Here is a 15,000-nt window from a genome sequence, read left to right as displayed (position 1 = left end):
AACAAGCTTTCAATCAATATCTGCAGGCACATTATATAATTCCTATATGGAAATTCATTTGCGGAAGACCTCCATTCAAACATGAGAAAAGCTTCTGGGCCCGTCCAAGATGGGATGGGAGAAAAAAAGCGAAAAAAATCTGGATTGTGCATTGGTCGGGATCTCCGTAACAAGTAGGTGAACGGTGATGATCAAAACCAGGAGAAAGATCTGAAAAAAGGGGACTTGGATAGGATTTTGACCACGATCAAAAGATAGGAGGGGTTCTCTTTCTTTCATCGCCGTCAAAAGCAAAGGCTACCAAAAAAACCTTTACTATCACGGAGATCGTTAAAGAAAATATGGATCCAAATGCCAAAGGGGAAAAATGGTGGAAAAGCTTCTCAAGGCCTCGTCCTCCTCACCACGCAAGCATGGGAAAAACGTTATGTGCTATCATTGCGGGGAGAAGGGTCATCTTGCAGAGATCTGCAGAAAAGAGGCGACCCGCTTTGTCCTAGGCGAGGGAAGCAAGGTAACCAAGTAATCCTCTTTCTTGTGCTTCAGCCCTATGAGGATATGGTGAGAAACGTGGAACATTTGAGAAAATGTGTTGTGTCGTTGAGGGGAAGAGCTTTTCTTTCGAAGGCATCTTTCTGAAGGAAGAGTGTCCCCTCCATTTGGATACACTTTCTGATTGTTAGCTAGAATATATGGGTGTATTGTCATTCAAGTTCTATAGATGGTGTCTGTCTCACTATCTATTTGAGTGCCTGAAGGCCCTTGGAGGAGTCGTTCTGTGAGTTGTATTCAAGCTCGCCCTTAGACCGAGTCAAGTTAGCGATAAGAGTCAGCTACTTTGGCCTTGTCATTCGCTTTGTTGCCATATAGATAGGTTGGAGTGCGGGTGGCCACTAACCCAACGAACGAACTTACGTGTAGGTGTGATCCTATCTGCTCTTCCACTATAGGACTAGAAATCCAGTACAACCATGTCCCTTTCTTAGGGGAAAAGCCCTCTTTGAAGGAGAATCCACTTCTGAGCGCCAAAGGCGGGCATCCGATGCCACCAAAAAGAAGGAGAAAGGCATTCAGGCACCACAAATCCAAGAAACTCCGAATACAGGCCGGCACGAAAAGCGAAATGACCAAAGGGATTGGGGCTGTTTCGGCACCAAAAAAAGTGTCACTATGCTAAACACATCGAATATCCGTCTCTTTATGTGGGAGTGAACCATCTTCGCTTACGGGTCTACCGATCCTATAGCTCCGATATAGATTTAAGTAACTTGGCAGAAAAAAATGCGGAAAAACGGTTTTGGATGGAAGAGGTAGATGAGAAAGACTTTCCACTTAGAGTCAGAAGTCCACGCTAGATGACCGATCTTTATGACCTTGAGGAAAATTACCTATCTGGAATTAATACACCAAAATCGGTTATTTCAATCGATCCACGAAAGGAATTGATCACCACGATAATGTGATGCAAGGCAAAATCTGTAATCAACATCGGTTATGTGAAATAGGTCATTTGAGAAAAAAAGAGAGAATAGGACAATCTATATGTTTAACACAAGCGGTTAAGTCGATAGCTTTCTTAAGGAACAGCTAAAGAAAACGCTCTCACGAATCCTATTTTCTGATTATGTATGCCGCGACATTACGATTTGGAGCTTTGATCCGGCCATGTAGAGCACTCATAGAGGTCCGGCTTCACGTCAGTAATCTACCACACCCATGCTGGAATTCAGTAGAGTCCCACGAGTCAATCGACAAAAGCGAGAAACGAGGTTGTTCGACAAGGCTACGGTCTAACTTTTTCTTCCTAGCGGAGTTCAATACGAAAATAAAGGCGCTCCGCGTTGGGAATGGCGTACTGCGTACGGGTGGTATTTCAGGTATAACTGATCAGGGTTGTTCTGAAAGCAAGTCAATTGGTGCTTTGGAAAGTGAGTGCCAGAGGCTAGTCACTGCTTGGTTTACAGAAGGGAAGGAAGAAAGAGATACCGAAGCAGATTCAGTATAGAAAAGAAGAAATTGATACCATTCATTCCAGTTTATTTGATACCCACTTAAAGTTTCTATCAAACCATGTCTTTTTCTTCGAACGTCAATCTCGTAGGAATTTCGATTGGAAGTGTGGTATTGAAGGGCGAAGCCTTTACTCTTTGAGTTGTTTCTTTGAATATAACATAATATTGACTGCGCACTTCGAAAGATGATGGTGTATTCCGAGGATCAGTCCGTTTTTTATTGAATTCGCAAATTGATAGATCTGGATGATTCAAAGAATGATTCTTCCCTGGGTATTTCCCCGGTACCATTATTTACATTGGAGCTTTTCAATTCCATTTTTGAGATTGAGGTGAGGGTTTAAGACCGCTCGTAACGATTTTTTCCTTTTATGGCTGGGTGGGCAAGAAAAGGATTTGACTCTTGAAGATATCAACTCATATGCCTGCTCCATACATTCAAAAACATTTTTGGTACTTTCTATGAGAATGGATAAATAGAAATGGGTACATTCCTCTTTCTCTTTCTGGCCAAACTACCCATAAAAAAGAAGAGAGAGAGCTGTAAGAGCGGTAAAAGCAAGCTCGGTGGCCCGGTTTCACTACAGGTTGATATATCCTTTTGAAAGAAAAGTAAATTCGCTATGCTATAAGGTACCAATTCATCAAGGTATAAAACCACATCTACAGTGGGAGTCCCTATCTACTTTCGATTCCCTTCTTACTGGCTTTGCCAATACATCATACTGATTTGACGCTTCCTTATGCTTTCTTTCAAGCATTGTTTCCAGGACAACGGAGAGTATTCCAAGATAAAGAACCAGAACTGAGGTTGACACTACTGAAAGATAAAAGAATGGTGGATAGATGGATTCGCACCATCCCAAAACCGAAATACAGACAGACCAAAAAAAGACGAAAATAAATACTCCACGACCAGCCTACCTACTAGCATGTATTAAGCGAATAGCTTGTATGGTAGTTGTTAAAGAAAAGATGTATGTAGTCCCGGAAGAGAAGCAATTGTCGTACGACCTGTAAGCGTCACTTTTGACTTCCTTGCCGTTTGTGAATTGAGTCAATCGAGTTCGTTTGAAAAATGAATGGAATTCTAGAGTGGACCGAATATCCATGGCAGAACCCCACACTGGCTAGGAACTGGGCTGCACTAAGCCCGGCACTTTTTGGGCTTCTTCATGAATCTAGTTTTCAGGTAAGGTCAGATCATCTTATTGAATAGATATCTGAAAGAAAGCAAAGGAATGAATCGTTTTTCCAATTACCTTCTCTCGAAAACCATAGATCTTCTGGTTACCCATTGACTATTCGGCACTTTCGTATGTAGAGCGAAGCAAGAAATTGCATGGAAGGGCTTTTATGCTAATATCAGCCTTTTTTGGAACAATAGATGCAATCCATTTCAGTGTATGTCACTGAGTTCACCATTGCAGTTGAGACGTCAGGCAATTGAGCGTTCCCTAGAGTTTGGTTCAAAGGCTAAGGACTCCCTGCCGCCTTCATAAGGGCACTAAGGCGGAGCACGGAAAAGCAAATTGGGCACCCATGTTTTACCAGTCCCGGATCTCAGGGCCATTTTGCCAACCGCCGACATGAACGAAATCGAATTTCATTGCGGGAAATTAGGATTTCATGAGGGAGGAAAAGGGGGTGGAGAGTCGTACAATGCATTGGTGGGATGAAGGTGCTAGCTTGGCTGAGATAGGAAGTTTCGATGTGTATGTAGATTTGGTTCTAGTGCCCCCACCCTTTTCGAGATCTGTCAGGATTAGCAAGATGTTCTGGTGTAAACTATAGAGAAATGGAATGAATGAAATGTATCTAAGAAGAAAGGAAGCCATGCTCCATCCTGTTTCTAAAAAGAACATCACCTCCCTTTTTGGTTAGATACCGCTCCGTTAGGTACTAATGCTTCTACCTATCACCCGGAGGGTGAGTTTGAGAGCTGTGTTTTTTTCCAACGTTAATAGCATTCCGCGAGAAAAGTCATCTACTGATGTTGTCAGCGGAGTCCCTCGTCCATCCATGTATGAAGAGCGGTATCCCCCATTTTGGACAGTGATGAGGTAGTCGACGCAATTTGCATGTGTATTTGCGTTCGGCTTTGCTACTTTCCTTCTAGAAAAGAATGTCCGCGGAAGGGAATAGTCTACATGGCCCGGGGTAGTCTTTCAATTCCTTTATCGGGTGGGAGAGTTTAGAACCAGTTAAGCCAATAGTTGCTGCTTTAGTCACACTAGCTACATTAGTTGATCATGGATTTAGCATACCACCTCAGAATAGTCTACGTGGTCCCTTGTTTTTACTACAATTTGATATAGTGAATCCAGTAATGCAGACAGCCCTTTTTAAAGCGCTTTTAAAGCCCCTGACTCTCAAAAAGAGCTGGAGGTTTTGCCTCAACTCATTCCATGAATGTTGTTTCATTCCCCACGCGGCTAAATCCAACTCAGTCTTTATCCTGCCTTGGAGTTCTCTCTCATAACTGAAGCCAGGAGGTATTCGATTTATCGGATTTCGAGCTAGCTGCCCTTTTCTTGCTCCTTGCCATTAGCGCAACCCTTTTCTTTTTCTTAGCTAGCGTAGTTTTTCACCTTCAAAAGAAGGCGCAAGCGCTTTTGTAGTGACCCCGGAGGGGTCCCGGGTTGCTTTGGCGCGCCCCACCCCGTCAGTCCTGTGTTCTACTTGACTTGACTCTCCTCCGCTTGCTGCTTGCTGATTGCAGTGTTCAAAAATGACACGAAGCTGGATATGAGTAGATGTTGTTGGTCGAAAACGTCTTTCATTCACAATGAAACAGAATGGTCTTGCTCGATGCGTCATTTTAGAATGTGTATTTTCATATTAAGAGTTCTTAAAAGTTCTCAACTCAAAGCCCAACCGTCAAAAGGATGCTAAAATGTTCGAAATTATCAACTTAACATGCCCCCTTACTTCCTTCGTGACCTCCCACTACTTCATCTACCGAAATGATTAGGCAGATCTCGTTTTTTCTAGCATTAAACCTGCTCATGATCCTTTATAGAGCATGGAGCAGACAGAGAGATGAAAGGACCACCTTCTCCTGCTTGCTTGATCGGAATCTATTCACATTTAGAATAGCGGAAGTGCTACTTAACTTCACTTAGTAGTTGAAACTCGGAGAGACAGAGAGAGTCCTCTCTCATACTTGCCAATTCCAAGGCTGATCAGCAAGGGAATTGGCAGGAACCAACCTTAGTTGCACCTCGGTAGAGTGAGTCTACTTAGCGAACTGGCAGGACGCGGAGATCGATTGATCAATATGCATATCGAGAGTTGATGGTTGACCGCCGCCCCCCTTGTCCTGCCCCGGCCGGGGAGGCAAAGGGGATTGCTATCGTCACCCTTTCTCCCGGTGTATGTGAAAGAGAAAAAGTGACGCACTTTTTGGATTTTCAGTCTGCGGTTGGTTGGGCCAAAGAACGAGAGTCAGCTTCCTTAAGTCCGTTCTTCCTCAGTAGCTCAGTGGTAGAGCGGTCGGCTGTTAACTGACTGGTCGTAGGTTCGAATCCTACTTGGGGAGATTTGATTCATTCAGAATTCGAATTGATAGTTATAGATTTTCTGACTAGCGACCCCTGTCCTTCTCCTTTTTTTTCTAAAGACGCAGCAGAATCGTCAAACGGGACATCAAAAGTGGGAAGTTGATTGTAGGATTTCTATTCCTCACTCTCGTATAGGTGAACTTGGTTCGTTCAATGAAAAGGGATAAGAAGGATCCACTGGGAATGAATGGGAAGACTGGGGTAGTATCTTCATTAGCCGGAAGGAATTAGTCTCCACTAGCGTAATTCGAAGAACGAACAAGAAAAGGCGTCTTTAGGTAGGAGGATGGATGGATGTGGTCCAATGGCTAAAGCTCTGCCAGCTTCTTGTAGACTGGCAGTCTCCGAGAGGAACCTTAACCCCCCGGGTTAGGCCGGGTGGGATGGTATACTTTTTTTTCGCCACAAGTGGGAACTCAGTCCTTGGTAAGACACAAGGGGGGAAGGAAGATCTTCACTCATTCATTAAGTAAGTGCCTGCGGTGAGATCCACAACAAACAAAGGGGGTGGAGGGAGACCGAAGAAGGAACAATTGTCTTGAATTCTACGCTGGGATCAGCAGCTTCCAGTGTTTTCAGAATGAGTCGGGCAGGAAGAGGAAGATCGGGCGGGGAAAACGGGGTTTGAACCCGTGACTTCTGGCGTGACAGACCAGCACTCTAACCAACTGAGCTATTTCCCCCTTTAGTAACTACTGTCGATTCAACAGTCACCTACCGGTTACCTTTGTAACTATACCAAAGTAGTTGTACAACAGAATGCCCTTTGCCTTTAGTACTTTTCTTTTTCTTTTGACGACAGTAGAAAGAAATGGCTCTGCTCGCTTAGAGAAGGGGCTCCGCGCTCTATCAGCTATCAGTTAGTTGGTGCTACGCACGACTTCAGTTGACAAAAGCGAACAAGATAGCGCTAGCGCCCGCGGAGAACTTTCGTTTGTTCGCCTTCTAAAAGGCCTACTGACCTGCCGGTGAAAAGCCGGTTACAAAACAAATAATAAGACGTAGTGAAAAAGTACCAAAACAACTGAAGCCTACATCCCACTACGTCTGGGTTCGCCCTTCCTATGAACCTTGAGTCAATAGGTAGGGTCAACTATACCAAAGTGGAAGGGCCACTATCTAAGCTATTAGTGGGCTGGTTTGAACTATTGATTTACTGAATCGAGTGAAGCTATGTTGCGTAACATATAGGTCGCCAAGGCCTAGAAGTACAAGTGGTCGCCCTAACGGTCACTCTCAAACTCACTACTTGAGTGACGAAAGTCACTTAGCTTCTTTAATAGGGCTTGCCAAAGAACCCCTCCGGGGCCCCGGGAAGAGGAAGAAGGAGATAGAGCAAAGGTCTCCTCTTTCTGTCCGCTCTTCCCGGCATGTAGAGATCCGATTGGGCTTATAGTTTAATTGGTTGAAACGTACCGCTCATAACGGTGATATTGTAGGTTCGAGCCCTACTAAGCCCATCTGACCTGCTTAATCAATGACTCCGGTAGTCACCTGAACCACTCTCTCGGATAGCCCACAGCCTCTCTTCTGGATGCGAAAGAAGATTCGATCAACGTACAAGGTTTGCCTTCTTGTGAGAAGGAGGGTTCTGAATTGTGTTCTCAGTGCAAAGGGAGTCTTTGAGAAGGTTCCGTTTTTCTGAAGAGAGAGAAGATCAGTAGAGCAGTCCGGCAGTTGTTCGGGGGTCAGCTTTGGGATTTGCCTGATCGACCCCTACCAGTGTATTAATCTACAAAAATGAAGATTGACATTCGTCAATTTACCGAATCTATCCTCTTCTACTAACTTTACAAAATGGAAGGGAAAATGTGAAGATCAAAGATGTCAACTACTAAGCATAGTCAATTGCAAATCGGCCGGTTGGTTTGCTTCTCTCCAAGTATGGGAGATTTTCCAATCTTCGAAAGACGCTCGTACTTTCTTGATCTTATGAAGAAGGGGCTTTCCTTAGCTGTAGACTTTGGGATCTTGAGAGTAGACCATGTCTTACGTTAGGGAATCCGAATCAATCCAAATCCTCTGACACTCCTTTTCAGCTGCTATTTGAATACATGTTCAGATGCAAAAGAGCTCGACTTCGAGTATGGTCTTGTTCTTAACTGCTTGAGAGAACGCATATATCCCCTTTTTCTTGCTAAACCTCCACAAGCCTTCCCATGCTCGCTAATTGAACCGTCCGTCTTTATCTTAATCCATTCGTTTCCCGGTGGTCAACACACAATAGAATATGTTTGTTTTTGATCGGATTGACACAAAAGTACCATTTTTTAGGATGTTCGCCGATTCTTCCTCTTCTTTCTCTCATAAAACTTGAGATACTAGCTTCTAATCTGCATATTTTTGCAAATCCTTTTCCATTTGGATTTTTGAAAACATTAACTTACCTCTAGAATTCCACTATATATAACGTTGACGTTCCGCCAAAATGTGCCAGAGCGAGTGAAAGGCAAGCCTACCCACGGTGTTAACTTGCCATCCCCAACAAATCTGCTAGCAGCCCATTCGAGTTCCGCTTGGAAACAAGAAGCTCTTCTTTATTTGCGTTTTTTTGCCCAAGATAAGCCCATTTTCCAGAGCCAAGCCTATTATAAGAGTTCAACTGCCATATTCGGATGGAGTCCAAATGCTTGCATCTTGGGCTGAAGAATGACCCAATTCCTTAGCTTCCATGCATTAATCATATCCGGGGATGTGGGAATAGGGAGATGCCATCCATCTACACGACACGATAGCTTAAGCAAAGAATAGAGAGAGCTAAGCTAGAATACAAACACAAAAGATATTCCACTAGCGTAGGCCTACCATAGAAAAGTCTAAAAAAACTTTTCTTTGTCTGTCAGCGGGAGAGAAAGCAAGTTTACGGTGCTTTGGATGTTAATGTTTTTGTAGGATACTAAACACCTATATATATATATATATATATATATATATATATATATATATATATATATATATATATATATATATATATATATATATATATACATTGTTTTATACTCCTCTGTACAAGCGTATAAGAGCTATTATGCTCGATAAAAGGCAGTTTATGAATAAGTAAGTCTTTCTTTTTTGAATAGCCGGCGGGAGAACTTACTTTTCCGGCTATCGTATGAACAATGTCGTCCGCTTTTCTTTTTTGAGTTTCCATGGATCTCTCCGACGAAGTAGCGGAAACATGAAATGCTATTCACGAATGAGCATTGCTATCTGATTCCTACAAAAGAGATAGGGGAAGCTCACTTTTGTCAAATGGGGCTAGAAAGCATAGAACCCCGTCTTAAATCAACCGGTGAATCCAGAATCAAAGTGAGGAGAACAGGATATGTTATGAGAAGAGTGATGTGGGAATAGATTGCATTTCAAAAAGAATCTATACACTCAATAAGCCAGAACGGGAAGATTCAACTGCAAAAAGAACTGGTACGGTGTGAGAAGAGGCCTATTCTCAATAATGAACAAGATGATGCAGCTCTAGTTGCTGGAGGCAGAGGACGTGGACGCGGCAGGAATAGATCCAGGGGGAGGACGCAAATAAAAAAGGCTATGAGGATCATAAAAATTGAGGTGGAGGGAGATTGTATAACTAAGGATCGAGTAGAGGAAGACGTCAGTCTTTCAGTTGTAGATGATCATTACCGAAAAAGATGTACATTCGAATGAAAAAATAGGGCCTGTCCGAGAGGAAATAAAGAATATTCATTTGCGGATTCTTCCGAACAAGAAGCAACGGATTGAGCAACTAGCGCGAAAGCCGTTGCGCGTTAGTGCATCCGTTTTCTTGCTCGGGAACGAGGGGACTAAAAAAATTGTCAGAATGTCCTAAAATATAATATTTTGAATTTTTTACACTCTTACATATATTTCCAAATATAATATTTATATTAAAAAATTATACAGTGTTTAAAAATGAAAATTGTTCACATGTTTCAAAAAATATGTTTGTGACATTTCTAAAAAAATGTTGATACAATGTAAAGAAATTTTCAGCTAGTTAATAAAATGTTTTGTATCATTCAGAACTATGTTTCAACGTTGTATTTGGAAGATTTTTAACATGAATTCACAAAAAAAAAATTCAATGTTGTATTTAAAAAAAGTTAAATCATGTATTTTCAGAAATGTGAAATGTATATAAAAAAAATTAGGGTATAAAAATATGTGTGTAAAAGGTAGACATCAAAACATATTTTTGGTAAATGGAAAATGTTAAACGTGTATAAAACATGTTCCTAATATATACGAAAAATGTACAATGTGTTAGAAAAATAACATATGTCTCAAAATAATAATAAAACAAAGAAAAAAACTAAAACCAAAGAAAAACAAAAAAAAGCCATAGAAAAGGCAAAAAATAGATAAAGAAAATGGAATGCGTGTTCAAAATTTTAAAATTTTTTCCAAAAGAATAAATAAGAATGAAAAAAACTGTAAATAAAAAAGTCAAAGGAGAATAAGAACAAAAAACTCAATCAAAAACGAAGAAAACCTTAAGCAAAACGTATAGAAAGAAAATAAAAAACCAATAAAACCAGACAGTCCAGACAGATAGATAGCTAAAGAAGAAGAAAAAACATGACTAGTGAACAACCTGAGCAGTGACCGAGCAAATGACCCAAGAAGCGATTGAGCGAGCGACCCGAGCAACGACCTAATTTCTGGGCCGACCCAAATGCTTGGACGCCATAGGCGAGAAATAATATGAATCGATACAAGCGATATATAGCTCTGGTGGGTTTCCGGATCGAAACCTGGCTTTGATAATTTTTGTATTTGGGCTTTCGAATGTTAGTTGGGCCAATGGGTCTGCTAAACACCGATAGGTGAGCTCCTAATAGTTGCGTAAAGAATATAATTAAAAACCTAGAATTTTCACACAAAAAATTGACTTTTAAGAGCCATTAAACAAACTTGTCAATAAAAATGTTATTTCCTGCCGGGACTCTAGAACAGCAAGGGGGGGAGCCTGCAACATGATCAGGCAATCCATGCAAGTCCACAAGGACGCCATTAGTGCCCACTCGGATGTCGATAATTAGTTCATGTGGATGGCTTGTCGCTTTTCATTGTTGTCGTCAACCTTTACCTTTTTTCCTCTCCTTATATATTCGTCCTCGTGTACAAATCGCTTCTTCCTCCTCACATTCTCAATGACTTGTCTGAGTAGATCTCAACTCCTTTTTCTCCAAAATCAGACCATAGAGCTTGACCAAATTTATCGAAAAGGGTATTAAAAGTCCATATGCACTATTATTCAACAAAGGACCATTCTCTCTTGATTCTAGATCATTAACATTGTGACTAGGATCACCAAATTGATTGTGTGTGGCCATTCGCTAAAATATTGTACTCATTGTCACACAAGAAAAAGGGGAAATGCTGGTGGTGGGATATCATATATTCCAAGGAGGATTCCAACACGTAAATACTCTCATTATTGTGCTAAATAAAATGTTTGACCTGATATAAAATCTCTTAACTCTTCTACAAACCAAGTATTATGGAATTGCTCGTCCTCACATGCATGTATTTGTTTTAATTGCAATGGATATGGGATACATACATTGTTTTTGCAAGGTCAATATGTATGAGCTAACGATTATGCCAAGATACGAGAGATGTAAGATTGGCATGTATACTCAACTTTCCCACATTACAAAAAAAGACTTGTTTGAGTGGTCCGAGTACACATACATCAACATTGATGGTGCATGAAGAGCAAGCGTGAATAGTGGGATGGCCTCACTGGTCGAATTCGATAGTTTCACTTTGTTTGGGTTTACAACCGAACTTACCCCATTTCCACTAATTCCTTAAGAAAATAACGCTTACAAGTGTTAAAAAGCGGGGAAGGAAAGAACAAAAACAATAAAGAGAGTTGCGAGTTGGAACACTAGTAAGAAACCCACTGTGAATGATGTTTGCTCTCGGACAAGCACTATGAGGCAAAAACCTATTATTATGAGATAAAATGCTTGAAAAGCTAGGGATCACAGAACAAATTGCAACCAAAACCAGCACTTGCTCTAAAGATAGAGGCATCATGCCAGACCACCTTTGGGGAGACAAGCAGCAATCAGCTTCTAGTAACCGCGCCATGGCAGGAGCCGTCACATTACCTATGGTTCCACGGCGTCTTACCCCGCGGCGCCGGAGGCGACCGTCCTACTTGGTTTCCTCCTCCCCTGTTTCCTTCTCCCCCGGGGCCCTCCCGATCCCCCTGACCAAAATGGTATCCTTCTCAAAATGGTTTCCTCCCACTGGCTGTTGGCCTCTCCCCAGCCCCACTAACCAAATGCATGCCATCACAACAAATTATATGTAAAAACGAGCATTCACTTCCAAAATATATGTACTAGAACTGACACGTGACGTGACTATGTACTTTTGCAAACCGCAGAGCATGGACATGGCAGCAGGAAGCAGCAGCATATGATCACCATGATGATTGGCTGATTGCCACAGCGCGTCGGAGCGAGGGCCGAGAAGAAGAAAGCCGCTTCATGTTCGATGATCTCTCTGCCCAGCTTCAGTTATGAAGAAATGACTTTGTGGCCGGGTTACTCCTCCTAGTATAAGTACTCTTAACAACTGTGCGTCAAGTCAAAAGGTGGTCTGAACTTCTTGATTAACCTAATGTAATCACGATCCTCGGTGCTGCCATTGAACCAGTGCTACAAGTCAAGTGCTCAAAGTCGTCTCTGTCGACCCTCAGTCTTTGCTGTGAGTGCATCTCAATCGCTGTTGCAGGCTTGAACCAGTCAAGCAAAGCAAAGCTGCTGGTAAGAGCAAGTAACATACAATTCGTACGACCGTTCATCCTGACTTCCTGAGCGTCCAGGAAGACATAGTGCTACAGTAAACAATTTACTATTCCATCAAAAAAAAAGAAATTACTACAAGATGCATAGCTCGCTGCAGCCGCCGCAACAGCAACTTTAGATCATCTCCAACAGCGGCGCCAAAAGGCACGCGCGGGGTAAACTGGCTTTTTAGCGCGCAAGACGTTTATTAGGTGGTAGACTCGTCTTTTCTTGATATGTATGGTGTTACAGTAATTATTAGCTATGTTACCACATGCCTCTCTTTCTTCATTAATTACATGTCACATCATCTATTTTGCCTAGATAAGTGTGGTGTTACCACATACTCCCTCCGTCTAGGTGAGTAAGTCATCTTAGGTTGTGCACCGTGACCAAGGCAAAAAGAAAAACGAGAGACATTAATATTTATTTGCTAGTTAATAGCATTGCATGCAATGAACTAACCACTGCAAGAAACGAGGTAAAAATTAATGCACCGCGCCTTAGGCTGGTCATAGTGGGGAGTCACTTAGACTAATGTCATATGCATGACACTAGTCTAAGTTACTACCTTCATAACACAAAGTAACATAATAGTAGTATCATGGATGGCTTCATTTATTAATTTGTAGACTCATCTTGTCTCGGGAAGCGCTATGTTATAGTAACATATTATGTTACCATCTCTCATTAACTACTTGCCACGTAAGCAAAATTTTCTTGAAATGCGCTATGTTACTACCTAAGTTACTCCCACTATGACTAACCTTAGTATTTTGGGATTATTTGGTTTTTGTAAGATGACTCACACACCTAGACGGAGGGAGTAAGGGCCAGTTCTTTTGGGCGATTCTACCAGAATCGCCCCCCTCCCCAGCTTCTCCCATAATCATCACTTCATATGTTTTTTACAATCCTGTCTAATTAGACCTTAACTAGATAGGATTGTAAAAAAAATATGGAGTGGCGATTCTGGAAGAAGCTGAGGAGGATGGCGATTCTGGGAGAATCGCCGAAAAGAACTGGCCCTAAGTTACTCCTGCAGAGAGCACGCCGTCGGGGCGCTCCTCACGATGTGCGAGAGCGACCGCCGTAGATATAGACCAAGGTGTGATCCCCGGTCTTCCTGAGCTCACCGCCCATGCCACTCCCAAGTCCTGGGCACGGGGTACTAGCGGAGCTCGAACATATATAATACCAGCACGGACGGACACTAATTAAAGTCATCCGTATATAACAAGTTAATAAAAGGTTATATATATCCGTGTAAACTGCAAAGAGTCTAGTGACGTGCCTCTACTCATGGCAATGAATGGCAAGCTCATCCCCACGTTATCATCGCCTGCTCGCTCATAATAGAAAATTATTTCGCTGTAAACTTTTTTTTGTTTGTGGTTACTCTTTTAATTTCTCTTGGGGTGCTCTTGCTCGTTTTATGAACATAAAACGTAGCAATCTCTACTAAAAAAATACTAATTTCTCCTACTGTTGTCTTATTTTTCTTTTTTATTGCTCTTTTTTTTCAATTTTTTGTTTTCTAACAGTTTTATTATTTATTTTTTGCTTTTGGTACCGTTCCTAAGTAGCTGAGAAAAGATCGTACCTGACTAGATTTTTTATAAGTGTCCAAGTTTAATTGCACATACGATTTTTGGATCGAAAAGAGGTGACCCATGTGACAGTTTCCAACTAACACAAAAAAAAACTTGGCCGCACCATCAGGCCATCAGGCGTCACCACATGGAACACTACCGGCCGAAGGTTGCCCTCGCGCACGTGTGTGTTTGTGGGCGGTGGAGGGGGGAGATGAGAATTTAGGTTTTTTTTTTTTGAAATATCTAGCCTCACTATGGCCTGCATGTGTTTGCATGGCTGTGCATATCCTCACGCAGCCTTTCAATCGGCGCCGCTAGTCCGCAAGTACCGCTTCAGTTTGATTATTTCTACTCTCTTTGAAGGGTCATCAGTTCGTAGTGGAATTAGAAGCGAGCGATGACGAGGCCTTCTTCCTCGACTTAATTTTTTGTCATTAACGGCGTCTGTCTACGCCGTGGTAAGTGAGCGTGCGCAAGGAGATGTTCGTCCGGATCGAGCGGCGCGCGCCCGCGGTAGGACTTCGGCCGCTGCCTTTTGCGGCGTGCGGCCCGTGCCACGGCTTGTGCTATGAAAAACTCCTCCATCCAATTCGCGTGCGTCCAAGTCCGGCCAAATCAACTGCCGGACCGCCCTTCCAACTACATACAATGACAATGCATAGTATAACTCCACGCTCAACTACATAAAATGAAAACGCATAGTATAACTTCACGTCCAACCACGTAAAACGAAGATGTCGTCCAAGTCCTTGTCGAAGAGCATTAGCACGTGACAAGTTGCCTTCAAGGCCGCGTTCGGACTCCCTCCGCTCCGCGGCTCCGCGCCGGAGCGAAGTGGCTTGCTAGGTATAATACGCAGAGCTGCTAAAAGGGCGCTCCGCCAGCTCCGCTCCGCGGAGAGCGGCCGAACAGGCCCCAAGTCATTGAACAGCATGCCGAATCACTTACCCTCATCGAGGTTGCTGCCCCGAGTGAAGGTAGAAGCGGGGCGATGGGGGCTTTAGGGCAAGCCAGAGGAATCCTCTCC

General features: G+C 42.6%; 2 non-coding genes across 2 annotated transcripts; one reads left to right on the top strand and one right to left on the bottom strand.

The window, feature by feature from the left end:
- The first annotated feature begins 5,481 nt into the window (after positions 1 to 5,481).
- TRNAN-GUU lies at positions 5,482 to 5,553 on the top strand. Its single transcript has one exon. It is a non-coding gene; the product is annotated as a tRNA-Asn (tRNA).
- Positions 5,554 to 6,184: 631 nt separating this feature from the next.
- On the bottom strand, positions 6,185 to 6,258 carry TRNAD-GUC. Its single transcript has one exon. It is a non-coding gene; the product is annotated as a tRNA-Asp (tRNA).
- Between the last annotated feature and the right edge of the window lie 8,742 nt (positions 6,259 to 15,000).

Source organism: Triticum dicoccoides, chromosome 3B (assembly GCF_002162155.2).
Source record: "Triticum dicoccoides isolate Atlit2015 ecotype Zavitan chromosome 3B, WEW_v2.0, whole genome shotgun sequence".
In the NCBI taxonomy this organism is placed as follows: Eukaryota; Viridiplantae; Streptophyta; class Magnoliopsida; order Poales; family Poaceae; genus Triticum; species Triticum dicoccoides.
The sequence above is the reverse complement of the archived record's forward strand: the minus strand, read 5'-3'. Positions and strand labels throughout refer to the sequence as shown.